This window comes from Bubalus bubalis, chromosome 3 (genome assembly GCF_019923935.1).
Source record: "Bubalus bubalis isolate 160015118507 breed Murrah chromosome 3, NDDB_SH_1, whole genome shotgun sequence".
NCBI classification, from domain to species: Eukaryota; Metazoa; Chordata; class Mammalia; order Artiodactyla; family Bovidae; genus Bubalus; species Bubalus bubalis.
Window position 1 is genome coordinate 159,002,364 of NC_059159.1, and position 22,419 is coordinate 159,024,782.

General features: G+C 43.0%; 1 long non-coding RNA gene across 2 annotated transcripts; it reads left to right on the plus strand.

The window, feature by feature from the left end:
- Positions 1-567: 567 nt before the first annotated feature.
- On the plus strand, positions 568-21,433 carry LOC102408962. 2 transcript variants are annotated; one of them, XR_006550133.2, is made up of 5 exons: positions 568-2,416; positions 6,842-7,066; positions 7,650-7,722; positions 8,849-8,916; positions 18,893-21,433. It is a non-coding gene; the product is annotated as an uncharacterized LOC102408962 (long non-coding RNA). The 2 variants fall into 2 exon arrangements; XR_006550132.1 differs by lacking the exons at positions 568-2,416; positions 6,842-7,066 and having other exon boundaries at positions 7,092-7,722.
- Positions 21,434-22,419: the final 986 nt, after the last annotated feature.

Below are 22,419 nucleotides of genomic sequence, written 5' to 3' on the forward strand. Positions count from 1 at the left end.
ATCAATCAACTATAGCTATTATCTCATTCTCTGAAAAATATGAGAAGGAAAGACAAACATCAGTGGCTCTACTTCTGACCAAAACTTTACCTAAACTAATTAGCAGTTATGTTTAAAAGTGGGGTGAGGGTGGCGGAATACACTATTAGTGTTAGTCCCTCAGCCGTGTCCAACTCTTTGAGACCCCATGGACTGTAGCCCACCAGGCTCCTCTGTCCATGGAATTCCCCAGGCAAGAATATTGGAGTGGGTTGCCATTTCCTTCTCCAGGGGATCTTCTCAACCCAGGGATCAAACCCAGACCTCTTGCATTGCAGGTGGATTCTTTTTTTTTTTTTAATATAAATTTATTTATTTTAATTGGAGGCTAATTACTTTACAATATTGTATTGGTTTTCCCATACATCAACATGAATCTGCCATGGGTGCACATGTGTTCCCCATCCTGAACCCCCCTCCCACCTCCCTCCCCATACCATCCCTCTGGGTCATCCCAGCGTACCAGCCCTGAGCATCCTGTATCATGCATCGAACCTGGACTGGTGATCCGTTTCACGTATGATAATATGCATGTTTCAATGCCATTCTCCCTGCAGGTGGATTCTTTACTGTCAGAGCCAGGGAAGCCCCAAGACATGGCAACATTAATTAGTATGCTAGTCCTTCATTTGTAAGCTTTATTGCATAAGTATGCCTTAAAGAATAGAGGCTCCCTAAAGAAAACATCTTCTAGACCAGTGCCTTCAACCATTTGACCTGAAAACCGTCCCATCGGCTTGAAATTCCACCTACTCCTCTAACTGCTCTGCTCAGGCTCAGACCCAGCCCAAGGGAGGACTAATGTCTTGTTCTACTAGACAGTCACGAATTTCTTTAAAAGTTAACTGATAACAATGTTGACTCTGTGAGTTTATTCTGTGCCAGTCACCAACCTAAGAGCTGCGTATGATTTAGTTCCTTAAAACCCTCCTCCATGTGCTCTGCAATAGGTGTTACTATGATCCCCACTTCTCAGGGGCAAACTGAAGACCAGAAATATGAAGACACTTGCTTGAGATCACAAGGTTGATGTAAGTGGGGATCACAAGGTTGGTGTAAGTGGCGAAGTCAGGATTTAAATACAGTAACCTGATTCCAGATTCTCCAGGATTGGCTACCGAGATTAATTATTCCCTCCCCTGACAGCTGCTGACGCTTCCAGATGTGGAAAGACAGCTAGATGAAGTGAATATCGGGGACCAGAGGGAGGGAACGAGGGCAGTCAGTCCTCACTCCTCACCTCGCCCCCTGCTTGCTGTAATTCCAGCACTCTCCTGTTCCCCACTGTTTGCTGCAACTGAGCCTCCTACTGGTCCACATCTCCACTCTGGTGGCTTGGGGTCAATCTGCCAGCTGGAAGGCCAGGGAGATCCTTCTGATAGTGAACCTTACTATTCAACTGTATTACCCAAAAAACAGACAAATGACCAGGTCAAGTATACATCCTTCAATAAATGGTGTTGGAACTACTGGCTGCCATTCTGGAAAAAAAAAAAAAAAGTACATACACACATGACTGGAGCCTTAACTGATGCAAAATGAACTCCAAGTGATTCAAATATTTAAAGATAACAAATGTAAGCATATTAGAAAAATGTATAACCATTTTTATAATTTTGAAATGGAAAGAGATTTCCTAAATACTTTGCAAAAATACAAAGGTTATAACGGATATACTTTTCTTTTTTTTTAACTATATAAATATTTAAAATTCATTTGTATAAGAACAAACCCTATAAATAAAATTAAAGGAGGAAACACCAAATATTGGGGAAAATATCCACAGTATATGTACAGTATGTAACAAGTGAAAAGTTCATATCCTTGCTACATAGAGCCCTCTTTCAGAATTATAAGACAAAATTACTGACAGCATGGACAAAATATGTGAACTTCTAGTTACAAAAGAAGAAATAAAAATGACCCATAAACAGCTTTTAAAAGTTCAGCTTTTTTAGTGATCAAAGAGCTAAATGAAACAAAATACTGTTTTTCACCTAGCATGTTGATAAATGGGGCATGTGTCTGCCTCTTGTAGGAGTGAAAGTTGATCCAACCTTTCAGGAGGGTGATTTTGCAACTTGAACCTGTAGGGAAATAAAAATAAGCATAACTTTGAATTCTAGGAATTCATTTTGGGGACATATTTAAGAGTTATCAGAAAGCTTTGGGTCTTTGGATGAGATAAGAATTGCATGTTGTTTGTAGTATGTGCTTGTTTGTTTCAGGAGCTCTTGAGGGAGGCCACCCTGGTCCGAAGTGGATCTTACTTCTAACGTCTGCGTGGGCTCTAGCAAAGGATCTAGCGGAAAATACGGTTCAGGGAGTGTGTGAAGCCTGGGTCAACACACAGAACGAAGAAAAGGCGTAAATAGAGGTTTGTACATGCTTTCCAACCACCACCCGCTCACTCCAGCCCACTCTCCTGGGGCCTGGGGAGAGGGAAAAATTGGGGCAGATCCTGATAAAAGTTCAGTGGACAGACCAGTATTTGCTCCTTAACCTCAGCGGTGTAGGAGAGCTTGCTTACTGCACATTCTCGCCAACACCAGGTATCACGTGACTTTGAATTTTAGCAGTTTTCCTGAGTCCAGAGATGTCGCTTGAGGGTTTTAATTTGCATTTACGTGATGCACCTTTTCATATGTCTATTAGCCATTTGGCCATAGTGTGTGTGTGTGTTTAAGTGCCCATTCAAGTTTTTCCTTTTCCTCTTTCCCCTTCTGCACACTTTTTTATTGGTTGTCTTTTATGATTGACATGTAGGAGTTCAGTATACATTCTGTTTACAAGTCCTTTGTTGGGTCTATGTTTGCAAACATCTTTTCTTAATCAGTGCTGTGTTTTCAATTCCTAATGGTATCTTTTGAGGAATCATTCTTATTTTTGAAGTAGTTCAGTGTATCAAATTTTTCCTTTATGATGAGAGCTTTTTATGTCCTATTTATAAGAATTTTTTACCTACTTCAAGTATTCCAGTCATATTCATATTCTAGTGAATTTTATACATTTTTTTTTTTTTTTACAAAACCTTATTGTTTTCCTTTTAACGTTTAGATCTACAATTCATCTGGAATTGATTTTTACGTGTGGGTAAGCTTTTTTTTCATGTGTTTATCCAATTGATCTGGCACCATTTATTGAAAACATCACTATGTCTTTTCTACATGGCTGTGTTACCTGTATCATAAATCAAGTAATATTTATGCTTGCATCTGTATCTGAATTCTCTCCCCCAAGCCACTGGCCTATTTGTGCCTAAACCACCCTGTCTTAATTCCTGTAGTTTTATAATATGTCGTAGTGTAAGACCTCCAGCTTTGTCCGAGATTGTCTTGAATATTTTTGGCCTTTTGTATTTCCATGTAAATTTTAGAAACAGCTTTTCAGTTTCCACAACCACCTCAAAACCCTTAAAAACTGGCAGCATCCACCAAAGCCTAACAATAGGACTCCTGGATAAATGGTTAACAGAAAGAAATATCCAAGAATGTTCATAGTAACTCTATTCAGAAGAGCTCCAAATTAGAAAAAAGCGAAGTGTCCATCCGCAGTAGAATGGATAAATATATAACTGCACAGCCACAGTGGAATGCTGGCCAGCAAATGGGAATAAATTAACCAGCAGGCTACAAAACAGTGAGGTTAAATCTCAAAAGCACGATGTTTAATATAAAAAGCCCAAACCGAGAGAGCTCACATTGTGATTCAATTTATACAAAGTTCAAAACAACAACAACAACAAGCAAGCAAAGTTACCATAGGGCCTTAGAAGTCCGGAAAGTCTTATCTTTGCTGGAGGAAGGGCCATGGTGCAGACCTTCTGGGGTGGGTGGGGGAGGTGGGAGGGGGGATGGGGTTGGGGGGGTTGGGAGCGCTTGATATATGTTCTTTCTCTTTGTGAACATTGAAACACTTACAATCGTGGGCCTCTTCATATGCATCTTATATTTCAATAAAAAGTTTCCTTAGAAATTGATTCAATTCAAGGGCAATGTTTTCTGAAGTCTTGCTATGTGCTGGAAACCTGATCCTGCCAGCGTTAGGGGTAAGTATCAGGACAAATATAAATACAATGTGGTTACTGCCCTGAGGGGAGTTCAGGGTTTGGGGGTGGTGGTGGTGATTAGGAGCTGGAGGTGCAGGCCTCTATTTTACAGAACCTTATGGAAGCCAAAGGACCACTCTTTTAGCTTTGCCTGGGGGTGCAGGAAGTTTTGTTGGTTATTGAGTGCTAAGTAGGATTTCAACTACTGTAGTCAAGGGCCAGTAGTGTTTTTGAGGCCAGGAAATACAAACATATGAAACTAATGTGGCAAATTGTATTTTTAATTTGAATCAAGGTTAAAGTTTAATTTTAAGGCCTGACTAATTTCCTTGGAACTCTGGAGTAGTAGGTATGTTGTAATCGGGATGGCTAATACTAAAAAAAAAACAACAACCAAAAAAATGACTCTTAAAAATCTCTAATATGAAGAAAATTGATACATGGATCCTTTTATCCTCTATTCTTGAGTAGACTGAACAAGTTACCAACCAATCTCATTGGTTAGATGTGGCTTCACCAATGAAGTAGTGAAATGTATTTGTTAAGGAAGCAAAAGCACTCCCCTCCTCTACCCCCTCCCCATCCCCCCCCACCCAAAAAAACAGTCAAATTTCTCTGGTTAGTAAGGAGCTGCCAAAGAAGGCAATCACTTGTAGGTTAAGGTAGGGGAACTGCTGGATACTATGAAGCAACCAAGGAGAAGGAGATGGAATTTTCTGTCTAATCCTTGGCAATTTGAGGAAGTCCCAAAGGACCAAATGTTCTGAAAGAAATTTCGTGTAGTAAGAATATCCCCAAATTAAACCTCTTGGCTAATTCAGGCCTTCTGGAACCCCCTGGCTTCGTGAAGGGTAGTTTGCTTGCCTCCTCAGCAGTGTAAACCAACTGGATTCCACCAAATGAGGGTGAGAGCCAGGTAGGAGAGGACTCCACAGGCCTGATTCCAAGCAGTCTCCAAGATACTTTGTTGCGAAGTACCCCAGCCCCGTGGAAAAGTGCTAGTGGAAAGGGGTCTAAGGGCATCAGATAAGGGCTCCAGCCCTGCTCCGCAATTTGCATGACCTTGAGGACATCACATTGCAACTTCCCTGTGCCTCAGTTTCTCTTTCTGAAACACGAGGGTCATAGCAGACACCTCAAATCCCATAGACCTTGTGAGAATGAACTTGAATGTTTTTAAGACCCTTAGCACAGAGTCTGGCACCCAACAGGCCTTCACTCAATAATCATAATATTATTATTTTCGCAATGCTTTCTGGCTGATGTCATGCTGGACAATAAACGCAGCATTGAGCATCTCCTTTCTAGGTCACTGTGTCCACAGTTAGGGTTCATACTGTGATTCCATTTATATGAAGTTCGAAAAACAAACCCAGCTAACGTGCACTGTGAGAAGTCAGAAAAGTCCTGTCATTTGGGGAGGATGGGTCATGGTGCAGGCCTTTTAAGAGCGCACCCTCATTCACTTTGGAGATTAGGTATATCTATTCATGAGCCAAATCACAGGTTCACTTGGAGCTGGGCTCGGTCTGCAGGCAAACAATGGGAAATTGGCAATTAGGCCAGGAGTAGAATTGAACCTACTGGTCCTAGCCTTGAAAACTCAAATAGTATGTTTTGAACTTTAAAAACAAAACAAAACAAAACAGTAACCCACAGTGTGAAACACATTTTGTTTTGATCTCAGGGTAAGCATGTCGATAGATGAAATAAAAGTTCTACAAGATAATACTTACCTATTAATTGCAATGCATTCAGATATTTTATATTCTAAACTCTTCTATTTCCCTTTCAAAAAAAACATGTTGGTTGTAACCCACTCTACTGATTTTATTGCTTATCATTGGATTAAAACTTGTAGTTTGAAAAACACCACTGGTCCCTCTGATTACAAATGAGGAAACTGAGATACAGAGAGGGGAAGGGTAGTTGCCTAAGAAAAGTGGTGGGTGAAACAGAACTGAAGTCAGATGTATCGACCCCAAAGCTCTTTCTAAAAACCTTTGCACCAGGTGTGTACTTGCAAGACGATGGGCTGGGAGGGACTTTTTCTTTCTTTCTTTCTTTTTTTTGTATAATGTGTAAAAAAAGATCCACAAAGGCCCCTAGGTACAACCTTTCGGAAGCAGGCCTGTTGCTAAAGGAGATGCCAGGATATTTTTCTCCTGAAGCACAGAGCCCTGCCTTCACCTGCCAGGGCTAAGCAGCAGCCCCTAGAACCGCCCAGGCTGTGGTCAGAAGAACTGGCCGTTCTTTCCGAGGAACTGCGTGGTTCAAGATCTTGTCCTGCTTTGTGCCAATAGCGGGAAGTGGTTTGTCAATCTGCCCCCCAGGCCTGCCACTGTTTGCAGAGCTGGAGAAGGATGTCAGAACTTGTGGGACAGTCTGCAATGACAGCAAGGACGACCGAGGTTCTCAAGGGCTGTTTTTGTTGTGGGTTTGCCTACTGATGGCACTCGCACCTCTACAAGAATGGGGAGCCTGGACTTAGCTTTAGATGGAGCTTCTGAATCCTTGGTCGGTGTTCCAGGAGAAGTAAGGGCTGTTTTAGTACTCTCGCCTTATTCTGCTTTGTTAGTTATTCCATTCTAGGCCTATCACCCTATGAGACATACACTCTGAATCTTGTTCTTCCTGCTACAGAACTTGGTCCAGTAAATGTGGGTTGAATCAAAGTAAGCTTGTGCTATTTCCCAAGAATTTGTTTCCCTTGAGCCAGATTTTGTCTTTTGTTGTTTTTTTTTTTAATTCAAGGAAGGACATGGACTTTTGGCCTCGTATCCACGCCTGCACCAAAGCCCAGACACCAGGTCTATGTGGCTGTGTCTAACCAGCAGATTTCTGTCCAAAGTTACACAAAGCTGATGTTGCTGAAACTTACAGGTTTCTATGACCGGAGCCTCTTGTGCCAATTGCTACCTATACCTTGGCCTTGGCTCCCATCTGCTCTTTGGCTAAAATGCCTGGATTTCTGCCCAGGTATGTGTGCATGTCAGTCAGCTGGGAGGTGGGGCATTGCTTATCTGTCCCCTACTCATCCCCTCATCATTAGCAATCAACACACGTGTTCATTTGTTCCTTTATTCTTAAATACTGAGTGAGTGCCTTGCCAGTGTTCCATTGCTGGAGATACAGTGGCCAAGTGAGACAGATAAGGTCCTTGATCTGATGGTGTTTATATTCTAGAGAAAGAAAGGTACATAATAAACATGTAAACAAATGAGATAATTCTAGATAGTGTATAAGTGTTATGAATAAAAGAAAAAGGGATAATGAGATAGAATGATCCGGGCTGGGCTCTGGAGGGAGATAATGTTGATCAGAGACCTGAACTGCAAACAGACTAAGATCTGCCCTGGATTAAAGGAGCCTGCTGGAGAGTCAGCTGCTGATTAGCTTGTGATGCTGGTGGAGGTGCTCATGGGGGAGAAAGGAGACAGCCCAGTCCTTGAGTACCTTCTGTGTTCAAGAAGGTGCTCTTAGACCCCTATGGATGCTTTGCCAAATGCACTGGGACTCGAATACTTTAACACTTTCTAACTTTTCTCCCTGCAAGTTGTAGATTTCTGTCTCTACCTACTTAAGACTTATGGTCTTGAAGGCATCTTCAGAGCCAACTGCCACAACATTTCAGGGTAAGGTTTATTTTTTCTTTTTAAATTAAAAAAAAAAAAAAAGAATATATATAGGGTCTTCCCTGGTGGCTCAGTGGTAAAGAATCCACCTGCTGATGCAGGAGACAAGGGTTCGATCCTTGATCCAGGAAGATCTCACATGCTAAGGAACAACTAAGCCCGTACTCTGCAACTATTGAGCCTGTGCTCTGGAGCCTGGGAGCCACAACTCCTGAAGCCCATGTGCCCTAGAGCCTGTGCTCTGCAACAAGAGAAACCATCACAATGAGAAGCGTGTGCACCACCACCCAAGAGTAGCCTCCACTCACTGCAATCAGGGAAAAGCCCATGCAGCAATGAAGACCCAGCACAGCCAAAAATAATTATTTAATAAAATACAATTATTAAATATATATATGTATATATATGGGCTTCTCAGGTAGCGCAGTGGTAAAGAATCCACCTGCCAATCCAGGAGACACAGGAAACACGAGTTTGATCCCTAGGTCAAGAAGATCCCCTGGGGGAGGAAATGGCAACCCACTCCAGTATTCTTGCCTAAAAAGTCCCAAGGACAGAGAAGCCTGGTGGGCTACAGCCCATGGAGTCACAAAGAGTAGGACATTACTGAGCGACTGAGCACAGCATATATACATATATGTGTATATATGTCAAAACTGTATTCTTTTGTAAACAACATTATGACAAGAACTGAAGAAAGGAAAAAAAAAATCACTCCATATCTCTCCATCATTACAAGCAAGACAATATTTCTTTAGGGGGTAAGGGTTAGTTGCTCAGTCATGTCTGACTCTTTGCGACCCCATGGACTGTAACCCGCCAGGCTCCTTGATCCATGGGATTCTCCAGGCAAGAATACTGGAGTGGGTTACCATTTCCTTTTCCAGGGGATCTTCCTGACCCGGGGATCGAACCTGGGTCTCCCACATTGCAGGCAGATTCCTTCCCATCTGCTCTACCAGGGAAGACCAGTATGATCGCTTAATTCTTGCCAATATGTATACTGTTTATATATTTCATTAGGTGAGAATGAGCCACAGTATGGAACAAGATATAAATAATTTACCAGTTAATAGTCTGTCTTCCTTTCTCCAACCCACCTACTGACTGAAACTAACTATTACAGGGAACCAGACTTTGTGTGAATTGTTTAAAGCGCATAATCTTGAATAATCATCATGACAATCCTGTGAGGTAAGTACTATTATTATTCTCATTTTACAGAGGAGAAACCCAAAGCTCAGAAAGATTAAATAAATTGCCTAAGATTATGCAAATTGTCACCACTAGTGACAGACAGGATTCAAGCCTAAAATCTCAAAGCCACTGTTTTCTTGACCCTTATCCATGTTCCTTCCCTGCAGCTCCATCCATTATAGGGAGATTTACTCCAAATCAGGTTTTTTGAAAAGAACTTCTGCTTCTGCCTAGTGGGGTTTCCTTCATATTCATCCCACACACTTACTGTAAATATGCTGATCGTTAACATGCAGACAGCTCTGTAGATAGTTAAATGTTTACCAGCATTTTTTCAAATATATGATCTCACTTAATGCTCTGACATGTGGCAAGGCTCTCTCAGTATATCCAGTTGACAGATGAGATGAGGCAGAGTGCTTAAGTAACCACCCCAAGGTCATCCATACTTCAGGAGACTTGCGTTGCCAGGCCAGGAGGTTGAGGGTGTGCCGGGATGGTCCTAGGCTCAAAGTAGATAGTGAAGTTTTTTTCTTACTTGTTTGTGAATCTTCCTGGGGAGGGGAGGTAGAAATATATGTTCTCAATTTGCTTCTGTATAAAGGGTTACTCCAGTGTTCTTGCCTGGAGAATCCAATGGACGGAGTAGCCTGGTGGGCTGCAGTCCATGGGGTCGCACAGAGTCGGACACGACTGAAGTGACTTAGCAGCAGCAGCAAAGGGTTACTGCTATTGAGTGCCCCAAGACTTGCCCCACATTCCTGCCTTTTCAAAATTATTTGTCATTTCCTATATGACTGTACCCCAAGGAATTCTGTGACATAATGCAGGCATCTTGTGTCTAAAGTGACCCAATTGGGTGAAGGCAAAGGTGTTTGATTCTCAGTCCGAGTTTATAGCTCATGAAAGCCTTTTGCATCTATTAGCCCAACAATCCCCAGTGAGACAGGCAATCTTCTTGTTATTTGTGCCCATTGTAAAGATGAGTAAACTGAGTCCCAGAGACTGCACAGTGCCAGGCAGTGGTACTGTCAGGACTAGAGTCCAGTTTGTCCAAGATGAATCCAAGTTTAATTCACCCTTTATCCAGCATACTTTTCTTATTTTAAAAAAAAATAAATATGAAACATTCAACAGCCCTAAAATTGTTGATTAACTGCACCCTTCTGTCCTGTCAAATGCATCTTATAGATCTGTTTCTCAGGCAGCATCTGAGCATCTGGCAAATGGTAAGAGCTCTCCCCATAGCAGCTGGAAACCAGTGAGTGAAACATTTACCAGGTTATTGACATAATGGCTCTGGATGTTTGTGCAGGTATCAGTCAGTCATAGATTGCTTTTTAACACTCTGTTTTAAAATGAAAATAAATGTGACAATAAGCCCTAAATGGCCCTAATAGAATGTCAAGAGTAATCAATACTCAAGTGTGATAAAGTTTATAGTTATGGGAGGGAACCCAGAGGGTGACCCATTTTTTTCTGCTTGAACTGAAGCTGGGGCCTTGTATTAATAGGATGGGAAAAGAGCTGAGGAGGCTTTTGAGAAGAACTGGAGGAGGGAGATGGAGCAGGGATCAAGGGACAGTTTGAGAGTCAGTAGGTGAAAACATCACTAACCACAGGTGGATGACCTCATACCAGTCACAGATCCCTTGCTGGTGATACCCAGAACACCAGCATGCCAGTGTTATGGGCACTTGTAAATGAAGTCACATTCTAACCGGAGAACATAAACTAGCAAAGTAGGAATGGGACCAGAGATATGCAAATCAAAAAAGAGATAAAGCTGCTGACCAGGGCAAGGCTTTCTGGAATTTTAACATATCTAAAGGAGGATTGTGTCATTCCTGGAATCTTGGAAAGTGGAAACTGCAGAGACTCCCAGGATCTCAACATCAGAGTTGGCAGCTTGCTCTATTAGGGGTATGTGAAGATGGATGCCATGAAATTAAAAGACGCTTACTCCTTGGAAGGAAAGTTATGACCAACCTAGATAGCATATTCAAAAGCAGAGACATTACTTTGCCAACAAAGGTCCGTCTAGTCAAGGCTATGGTTTTTCCTGTGGTCATGTATGGATGTGAGAGTTGGACTGTGAAGAAGGCTGAGCACTGAAGAATTGATGCTTTTGAACTGTGGTGTTGGAGAAGACTCTTGAGAGTCCCTTGGACTGCAAGGAGATCCAACCAGTCCATTCTGAAGGAGATCAGCCCTGGGATTTCTTTGGAAGGAATGATGCTGAGGCTGAAACTCCAGTACTTTGGTCACCTCATGAGAAGAGTCTACTCATTGGAAAAGACTCTGATGCTGGGAGGGATTGGGGGCAAGAGGATAAGGGGACAATAGAGGATGAGATGGCTGGATGGCATCACTGACTCGATGGACATGAGTCTGGGTGAACTCCGGGAGTTGGTGATGGACAGGGAGGCCTGGTGTGCTGCGATTCATGGGGTCGCAAAGAGTCAGACACGACTGAGCGACTGAACTGAACTGAACTGAACTGAAGATGGATGCTCTAAGACACGGTGACTCAACTCTGCTAAACTTTCTGGTCACATGACTGTGTCTGGGACTCTCCAAGATTCTACTGTGCCTTCCCAGGGGCAGGTGTGTCTATAGGCAGAACATCTGCTGGTCTTGTTCAAGAAGCCGCTGAGGCCAGGCATCTGCGGGAGCAATTAGGAATTTGAGGATAAAGTGTTAGGGAATACGATGGAAGGAGTAGTGGTTGTGAGTGGGGAGGAGGTTGGTCCTTAGACTGACCACTAGCTTTGGCCAACAGAAGATCACGGTGACGTTCATAAGAACTGTTTCGGTAGCAGAATGGGTCTGATGCCAGCTTGTGGGTTGTGGGAGAGTTGAACCAACTGCAGCAGGAGCTGAGGAACTAGCTGGAGGGGAATTGGGATGAAGGGATATTTACTTTTGTCCTGTGAGAGATGTGAGCTTGGTTGACTATTGATGGGAAGAGCTGGTGGAAAGGAATCCATTCCAGACACTTCAGGGAGATGATAAAACTCACCGAGGGGACGGTTGGGGAGGTGGCAGGCTCAGGTGGAAGAAGAGAGACAGGACTGGAAGGGTAGCTGAGGAACCGTGAGAATCCAGGACTGGATGTCTTCTTTGCTGAGGATGAGGGAGCCTTTTGGGATGGATGCAGCTGTGAGTTTGAGGAAGGGGTAGAGATTTAGAACCAGCTGCTGAGAGAAGTAGGGGTGGGAGCTTCGTCAACCAGGGATGGGGAAGAGGCTGTCCTGAATGACGCTTCAGAGCCGTCACTCCCCTCCCCTGTCCAACACATGTGTGAGGGCCACTCAGTGTAGGGAACACAATCATTGCCCTCAGTGACGCAACCATGAGTAAGAGCCACCGGATTCTGTCCCTGATGTAAAAATGAAACTGATCTTAGAGACAGAGCCATGATGAAATGTAGACACGTCTTTCTTTCCCTATGTATCATCCACTACAGGCTTTGCCAGCCGTATGATTTTATTTTTCCCAAAGGGGTACCACGCCAAGGCCCCTCCTCAACTCCAAGGCCAGGACCTCAGATCTGCACGGACGTTTGGGGAGCAAAAGGAAGCAGGGTGAGGAAATGAAGCTCTGATTCCAGGGACCCGAGAAAGATCACATGTCCTAGTACCCCCAGCGTGGAAGTGGGAGCTGGTGGGCCCTTTTTGAAGCAAACCCGTTAGGTATAAATGAACTATTCTGGGCCAGGGATTCTACTTATAGCAGGAATCTTCCATTAGTTTAATCAATACCAGCAGGCCTCCTCTAAATACCAAGCTTCCTCGTGCATTTGAGTTAGGATTTTAATGTCTGCATGCCAGTTTCAGGGATACTTCTTGGGCATGACAAGCAAGCAGGGAGCCCTCTGACAGTTCACTTCCCTCAGGTGGCAGATTAGAGTGAGGGTCTTAGGCTCAGATATGTGCAGGAAGGTGGTTTTCTTTCCTTTTTGGCCATGCCACACACAAAAAAACCCGGGATTATGGGACCAGGGATTGAATCCGTACCCTTGTCAGTGAATGCTCGGAATCCTAACCCCTGGACTGCCAGGGAATTCCTGGGAGGGTTTTTTTTTTTTTTTTTTTTTTCTGAATTGGAATCTCCCTTCTCTAGCAGGAGATCTGTATCCTTCACTCCCCAGGACTTGCTTTGGGCTTGGGTGGAAGGAGAGAGCAGTAGTCCAGACAGTCCTGCTTTATGAAAAGAGATGAGCTCAGTCCAGGAACAGAGTCTATTGGTGACATCAAGTTAGAAACAGCAGACGGAGGGCGAGGCTGTTCTCGTAAGAGTGAGCTGTATATGTTACCTAGACGGGACTAGCGATGTCCATGGCAACATGTGAGAAACAGCGCATAGCACAGACTTGTGAACGTCCCTGGAGGGCCAGTGGTGTGTGGGGGCAGGGGTGGGGGCCAGGAAAGGCCAGGAGGCCAAGATCCCAGTCCTACGTCTTCTTACTGTGTAACCTGGGGCCACCGTCATTCTCTGAGCCTCTGTTTCCTCACCTGACATCATTCTTGGTGATACCCAGATCCTAAGGCCGCGCTGAGCATCGGGGCAGGTGGTGTCATATGAAGTCATGTGCACATTAAGATACCCATTGTCAACATGAATTCTCATCAGTGAGGACTACTGTTACGTATAGACACACATTCAAGAACTGAGCTGTGGACCCCGGTTGTTTAATCTGCCCACTGTGCAAGGCCCCAGGCTAGGGAGGCAAAAACAGTAAGGTGTAAACCTCAGAACCTGAAACATACCCAGCTAGCGGGAGAGGTGAGAAGCAGTGATTTCACTTGAATGTGGTCAGCGCTGTGAGCGCAAGAGGAGGAAGATGGACTCTGGTTTGGTGACTGAGCTGACCTCTGAGAGAGTGAATTACAGGCTGAGGAGGGAAGAAAGGCTTTCACGGCAGAGAGAACAGCATTGGGGCATGGACCAGCAGGCTCCCTGGGGAACTTGCCAGAAAATCTACAGGAATGACCTAATTCATCAGCTGGCCCCCTTGAAGTGTGAGGGAAGCTGAGCCCTGGTCTGCCCCTTTTCACTCTTTTCAAGGCCTCCCTGGGGTGGTGATTAAGAGGAGAAGGGGAGATGAGGAATTTAAGGTGTTGAAAGAGAGACTCAGGAGCCTGGGAAGGATGGGAGGGCTTTACACGTGTGCAGCAGATCTTAAACTCAACTGCTTAAGGCTGAAAATCTGAAGGTGGGGTGGGTGTGCTCTGCTATGTGAGCTGCAAGTAAAAGCTTGGTGGTATTTTTTTTTTTTTTCAATTAATTAATTTATTTGGCTGTGCCAGGTCTTGGTTGCAGTATGTGGAGTCTGGTTCCCCAACCAGGGATCGAACCCCGGGCCCCTTGCAGTGGAAATGTGGAGTCCTAATAGCTGGGTTGCCAAGGAGGTCCCAAAGTTTGGTGGTTTTAGTTAACAAAAATTTAGCTAACAGGTTAATATCGTATAAAAATAGCCCTTCTGCTTGAATCCAAACACAGTTGCTTTTTCAACGTAGGCCCTTCCTTCCTTACATCTGCACATCCTCAGCTCAGCCCAGGTCAGTGTAAGAGGCCCAGCTCCTTTTGGCTCATCTCTGTTCCAAAATATTCCTGACCTCTGCATACCTAAAGCCTCCACTTCTGCCCAAAATGTGTCTATGATTGTACATTTGGGTTGCACATATATTTCTCATGGTTTACAAGCCATCTGGGCTTCCCTGGTAGCTCAGGTGGTAAAGAATCTGCCTGCAATGCAGGAGACCTGGGTTTGATTCCTGGGTTGAGAAGATCCTCTGGAGGAGGGCATGGCAACTCACTCCAGTATTCTTGCCTGGAGAATCCCCATGGACAGAAGAGCCTGGTGGGCTACAGTCCATGTTTCGCAAAACGTCGAACACGACTGAGTGACTAAGCACAGCACACATGGCATCTTGTGAGTCCTTATGGCACCAGGCTGAGAGCATGAGGAAGCTGTGAGAAAGGATTAGCACCTGCGCTCTGGAACCAGGTTGGCTTGGGACTGTCCAGGCTCCATCATGATCTTTCCATCTCCATGGACTGGGTTCCTCGCCTGGAAGGCAGAAATGATGGAACCAACCCTATAGGTTTTCAGAGTTAAATGACATTTTGTTGTTCAGTTGCTAAGCTGTGTCCGTAACTCTGTTGACTGCAGCACACCAGGCTCCCCTGTACTTCACTATCTCCCAGAGTTTGCTCAAATTCAAGTCCACTGAATCGATGATGCTATCTAACCATCTCATCCTCTGCTGCCCCCTTCTTTTGCCCTCAATCTTTCCCAGAATCAGGGTTTTTTCCAATGAGTCGGCTCTTCGCATCAGGTGGCCAAAGTATTGGAGTTTCAGCTTCAGCATCAGTCTTTTCAATGAATATTCAAGGTTGATTGACTGGTTTGGTTGGGGCAGGGTTTGATCAGGGTTGATTTACTGGTTTGATCTTCTTGCTGTCCAAGGGATTATCAAGACTGTTCTCCAGCACAATTCGAAAGCATCAGTTCTGCAGTGCTCAGCTTTCTTTATGGTCCAACTCTCACATCTTTACATGACCACTAGAGAAAACATAGCTACATAGTTTTGACTATATGGACCTTTGTCAGCAATGTGATGTCTCTGCTTTTTCATACACTGTCTAGGTGTGTCATAGCTTTTATTCCAAGGAGCAATCGTCCTTTAATTTCATGGCTTCAGTCACTGTCCATGGTGATTTTGGAGACCAAAAAAATAAAATCTGCCACTGTTTCCACTTTCCTCCCGATTTATTTGCCATGAAATGATGAGACCAGATTCCATGATGTTAGTTTTTTGAACATTGTGTTTTAAGCCAGCTTTTTCACTCTCCTCTTTCACCCTCATCAAGAGGCTCTTTAGTTCCTCTTCACGTTCTGCCATTAGAATGGTTTCATCTGCATATCTGAGGTTGTTGTTATTTCTCCTGGCAATCTTGATTCCAGCCTGTGTTTCATCTGGCCCGGCATCTTGCATGATGTACTCTGCATGGAAGTTAAATAAGCAGATTGATGATATACAGCCTTAGTGTACTCTTTTCCCAATTTTAAACCAGTCCATTGTTCCATGTCCCATTCTAACTGTTGCTTCGTGATGTGCATACAGGTTTTGCAGGCAGCAGGTAAGGTCGTCTGGTATTCCCATCTCTTTAAGTATTTTCCATAGTTTGTTGTGAGTCACACAGCTAAAGCCTTTAGCATAGTCAGTGAAGCACAAGTAGATGTTCGTGCTTTTTCTGTGATCCAACGGATGTTGGCAATTTCATCTCTCGTTCCTCTGCCTTTTCTGAATTAGCTTGTACATCTGGAAGTTCTTGGTTCACATACTGTTGAAGTCTAGCTTGAAGGATTTTGGGCATTACCTTGCTAGCATGTGAGATGAGCATAACTGTATGGGAATTTAAACATTCTTTGACATTGCATTTCTTTGAGATTGGAATGAAAACTGATTTTTTAAAAAGTAATGCATTTATTCTAATTGGAGGCTAATTACTTTACAATATTGTGGTGGTTTTTTCCATACATTGACATGAATCAGCCACAGGTATACATGTATCCACCATCCCGAGCCCCCCTCCCACCTTCTTCCCACCTTCTTCCCCATCCCGTCCCTCTGGGTTGTCCCAGTGCACCAGCTTTGAGTACCCTAATGAAAGCTGATCTTTTCCAGTCCTGTGGCCATTGCTGAGTTTTCCAAATTTGCTGGCATATTGAGTGCTGCACTTTAACAACATCATCTTTTAAAATCTGAAATAGCTCAGTTGGAATTCCATCACCTCCACTAGCTTTGTTTGTAGTGATGCTTCTTAAGGCCCACTTGACTTCACACTCCAGGATGTCTGACTCTAGGTGAGTGACCACACCTTCGTGGCTATCTGGGTCATTAAGACTTTTTTTTTGGTATAGTTCTTTTGTGTATTATTGACATCTCTTTTCAGCTCTTCTGCTTCTGTTATTTTCTTATCATTTCTATCCTTTATTTTGCCCATCCTTGCGTGAAATATTCCCTTGGTATCTCCAATTTTTTGAAGAGCTCTATTGTTTTTCCATTCTATTGTTTTTCTCTATTTCTTTGCATCGTTCACTTAAAAAAATTTCTTATCTCTCCTTGCTATTCTCTGGAACTCTGCATTCAGATGGATATATCTATCCTTTTCTCCACTGCCTTTCGCTTCTCTTCTTTTCTTGGCTATTTGTAAGGCCTCCTCAGACAGCCATTTTGCCTCTTTGCATTTCTTTTTCTTTGGCATGGTTTTGGTCACCACCTCCTCTACAATATTACAAACATCCATCCATAGTTCTTCAGGCACTCTGTCTACCAAATCTAATCCCTTGAATCTATTTTTCACCTCTACTGTACAATTGTAAGAGATTTGATTTAGGTCATACCATAGTCTAGTGGTTTTCCTTACTTTCTTCAATTTAAGCCTGAATTTTGCAATAAGAAGTTCATGGTCTGAGCCACAGTCAGCTCCTGGTCTTGTTTTGCTGACTGTATGGAGCTTGTCCATATTCAGCTGCAAAGACTATAATCAATCTGATTTTGGTATTGACCATCTGATGATGTCCATGTGTAGAGTTGTCTCTCATGTTGTTGGAAGAGGGTGTTTGCTGTGACCAGTGTGTTCTCTTGGCAAAACTCTGTTAGTCTCTGCCCTGCTTCATTTGTACTCCAAGGCCAAACTTGCCTGTTACTCCAGGTATCTCTTGACTTCCTACTTTTGCATTCCAGTCCCTTTGATGAAAAGGACATCTTTTTTTGGTTTTAGTTCTACAATGTCTTGTAGGTCATCATAGAACTGTTCAACTGCAGCTTCTTTGGCATTAGTGGTTGGGGCATAGCCTTGGATTACTGTGATGTTGAATGGCTTGCCTTGGAAATTAACCGAGATCATTCTTTTGTGTTTGAGATTGCACCCAAGTATTGCGTTTTGGACTCTTGCTGACTGTGAGGGCCACTCCATTTCTTCTAAGGGATTCGTACCCATAGTAATAGATATAATGGTCCATTTTAGTTCACTGAGTTAAATTCACTGATTCCTAAAATGTTGATGTTCACTCTTGGCCATCTCTTGTTTGGCCACTTCCAATTTTCCTTGATTCATGGACCTAACATTCCAGGTTCCTATGTAATATTGTTCTTCACAGCATTGTACTTCACTTTTATCACCAAACACACACACAACTGAGCATCATTTCTGCTTTGGTGAAGGCTCTTTATTCTTTTTGGAACTATTTCTCCACACTTTCCCAGTAGCATATTGGACACCTACTGAGCTGGGGCGGGGGAGCTCATCTATGGTGTATCTTTTTCCCTTTTCATACTGCTTATGAGGCTCTAGAGGCAAGAATACTGAAGTGATTTACTATTCCCTTCTTCAAATAATGGATGTGAAAAATCACTTGATACACTTGAAGGGAGGAGGAACTTATGATTGAATGAAGACTTTCAAGCTTTATGCAACATACACATTCATATATATAATAATATCATATACATATATATCATATCATACATATATATATATCATATATATACATATATATCCTCCCCTCTATTACTCCCTCTCCTGTTTTGTGGATGCAGATGCAAGAAACTGTGTAAAAAAATCAGCAAGGTGAAAAAAAGCCACATTTAGTTTTGTTTACAATCTCGTGTCCTGACGCATGACCAAGTTACAGAGGTGGTAAAAAATATTCAAAAATATTTGAAGTACAGCATGGTGATAAAGAGTGTGGACTGTGGCATCAGACAGACTAGAATCCAAACATGAACATTGCCTAGCTCTGCTTAGCTACTCTAAGCCTTGGCTTCTGAATCATGAAAGGGGTATAATGATACAGGCTTTGTGGAGTACTAATATGCTATTTTTTTTTTTAAGAAGTCTTTATTAGATTTATTACAGTATTGCTTATGTTTTACTTTTTTTTTTTTTTCCCCATGAGGCATGTGGGATCTCAGCTTCCTGACCAGGGATCAAACCCGCGCGCTGGAAGGTGAAGTCTGAACCGCCGGACCGCCAGGGAAGTCCCAATTATGCTGGATTTTTGTTAACTTTTTTTTTGGCCGCCCTTCATAGCATGTGGGAAGGTCCCTGATCAGGATCGAACCCCCTGCAGTGGAAGCATGGAGTCTTAACCACTGGACCGCCAGGGAAGCTCTAATATGCTGCTTTGTTCAGTGCTTTGTATAGAACTGGTGCTGGGAAGCCTACAATATACACCAACAACTAATGATCATAATCATCATCTTTTTGAAAGATTTTTATTGTTTCAAATTTTCTATCAACTGAGCTTCTTTGATGACCTTGAAGGCTGTTATCCTTGCCTTCATTTATTCACCAAATATTTACTGAGTTCTGACAGTATTGTCAGGTACTGGACTAAAGTCTGTAAATTTTTGAATGAGAAAGTATTTGTTGAAGATAATTATCTCTAATGTGAGTAAAGCCATTAATCTGCTTTCAATAGCCTTTTGTTAAGTTTCAGGCACTCAAAATTAGCAATTAGTTTTGAATCCTCTATTTAATTCAGAAAGCAGATGCGGTTACATTTAAGCCTGGGTACTGGTATCCTCCTTTATCCATTACTCAATTATTATGCTCTGCTTTATTACTTTTTTTCCTAAAAGAGATTTGAGATGGTATGAACTAGAGCTGTCAAAATAAGGAAGGCAGATCAAAAGCAATGAAATGTAGTGGGGAAGGAAGTTGGTCCAGATCCATAGTGTGAAAGTATCTGTTGTGTTATTACATACAAGTTAGAACCAAGATCCCTAGCAATCAAGGGGAAATGCAAAAGGATGAATTATAGGTCACATTGGACAATAAATAAGAGTGAACCAGCTCATTTTCAGTAGTCATTTTCTTTTCCTTCAATGTAAACTCTGAAAAGTTATAAGATAAAACTTTAAGGAACATTGAAATAAAAAGTACCCCCCTGGAAAAAACTGTTACCAAAGAAATAGGAGTGTTCTTTTGTGGCTTTCTCCAGCACTGAGAAATGACAGACTCTGATGGACTTAAACAATGAATTTTAAAAAATACATATGTTTATCTAGGGATCTTTAGTTGCAGCATTCGGACCCTTAGTTGCAGGGTGTGGGATCTAGTTCCCTGATCAGGAATTGATTCTAGGCCACCTGAATTGCGAGCACAGAGTCTTAGTCACTGGACCACCAGGGAAGTCCCTACATGATGAATTAAAGCGTCAGAGTTAAGCTGTGTGGCTTTCTGGTATTCTATTTGATGTAGGAATAGCTTCAAGAGACCTCAGGGAAAAGAAGTGTTTGCATTGTCTTAGATTGTTTCAAGTATCAATTGTCTCAGCTGGGTCTTTGGCAAGGGCTGACAAGCACAAAATCATACATTCAGTTACCTATCAGATATAATAATGTTGGGGAAACAGGCAAAACTTGGTAGAATAGAATACTCAAAAACAAAGAGCCTACCAATCACTTTGTTGATGGAAGAAACCCTTCATCTTCCTTGCTCTATGACTTTAATGGGATTTGATAACAACTGGAAGATTTAAAGACTTTCACACAGCCTATTTTTATTATAATTATTTTTATGGTTCATTGTGTGGAATGTATCATTTCAGTGGCTCTTAGACTTCTGTGGTTCCACATCTGCAGATTCAACCAACTATGGGTGTTATGGTCCTCTAGTATGTGTTTACTGAAAAAAACTATATATAAGTGGATCTGCGCAGTTCAAACTGGTGGTGTTCAGGGGTCAGCTGTGTTTGTCAGTAACTTCTTGTCTCCCGTGCCCCTGAGAGCCGCTCCTCGAAGAACACAGAGTGACTGATGGTCTGTGAGTGAACAGAGGTCCTGGCTTTGAAGCTCCCCCGACTGGTGGTGATATCTCAGACCAGCTTATCTCGGCCCTGTGGAGGCTCCCAAGCCTTGGCAAAATGCTGCTGACACCCAGAGCACCTGTCCTTACCTGGGCTGATATCGGAATTGTGTTGTGTTAGACGCTCAGTCGTGTCTGATTCTTTGCAGCCCCATGGACTGTAGCCTGCTGGGCTCCTCTGTCCATGGAATTCTCCAGGCAAGAATATTAGAGTCGGTTGCCATTCCCTTCTCCAAGCCATCTTTCTGACTCAGGGATCAAACCTGGGTCTCCAGCATTGCAGGCAGATTCTTTACCATTTGAGCCACCAGGGAGGCCCAATTGGAATTAGCTGGAGCCTGGACCTATTCCATCCCCCAGATTCCTGTGTAAATTGTTCTTGGGTCTGACCAAAGCATCAGGGTTTTAAAAAACACTCCAGGTTAAAACAACAACTCTCCAGGTAACCCTATCGTACAGTCAAAGGGGGAGAGACTACTCAGAAGGCTCCTGTAGAGATCAAAACAAAAACTATGGGAAAGAACTTGATCAAGGCGGAAGTAACCTTGGAAAGAAACCTTCTCATTGGCTTTCCATGCTAAGTCTGAATTCTCACTCCCTTTAACTTTAAAAGGAAAGTCATTCTTATACTTAAAAAAAAAACAAAAAAGATTCCTCTTTCAGCACGCAGGCCATCATAGAAAGCAGACTCTTGCTGATGCTTCATCTTTGGCTCCAAAGGAAATCCAGCCCCACCCTAGTAATCCTGGGCCAAGTGCATTGGATGGGTCTCCAGGGAGCTCTCTCCAGCCCACGGCAAGGTCTAGAGGCACGGATTTGACAAGCTACTGATTACCCTTTACCGGGGGAAGGAAAAGGAGATGACTTAAAGGTTGGGGGAGGGGAGTAATGTGAATTGCGGGTTTCCAAGGAGCTGCGGAATGTGGGACTCAGCTGTCAGAAGCCTCTGAGATTCAGGCAAACCCATGGTAGAGGGAGCCTGTTGAGGGATTGAGGAGGAGGCAGGCTGGCTTAGGACCTGATGCTGTGGGCACAAATTTCATCTTGAAACTCTGACGCTAGGCGAGGAATTGCCACCTTGGGGTTTTTGCTTTTTTAAAAAAATTTTATGCAATTTTTTTTTACAGTTTTTTTTTTCAATATTTTTTCAGTGTTTTTTTTACAATGTTTTTTACAATTTTTTTTTTTTTTACAATGTTGTGTTAGTTTCAGGTGTATAGTAAAGTGCTGATCCACCTTGGTTTAACATCCCCTCATACATGCTCCCTGTACTTCCATCTCTTTGTTCATTGTTGTCTTGTCACAGGAGTCATAGAAATGTCTTTGTCAGCTCCTGGAAGTCTCAAAGTCATATTTCTATTCCTTGACCTAACCTTGCTGTGCTTCCATTAAGTAAAGTCCCGTCAGTCAGTCATTCTTTGAAGACGGGCATCATCCTTAGTGATTCACCTGGAACAGCAGATTTGAATTTCCTAAGGCCTTTGCACAAATGGTTCCTTGCCCACGAGAACATTTTACGTTGGCTAGCAAGGTTCCAAATGTGCTTTTAATACCAAGCTCTACAGTCCCAGTCTTCCGAGTTCAACTTCTGCCTTTTCTCATTGCCTTAAGATG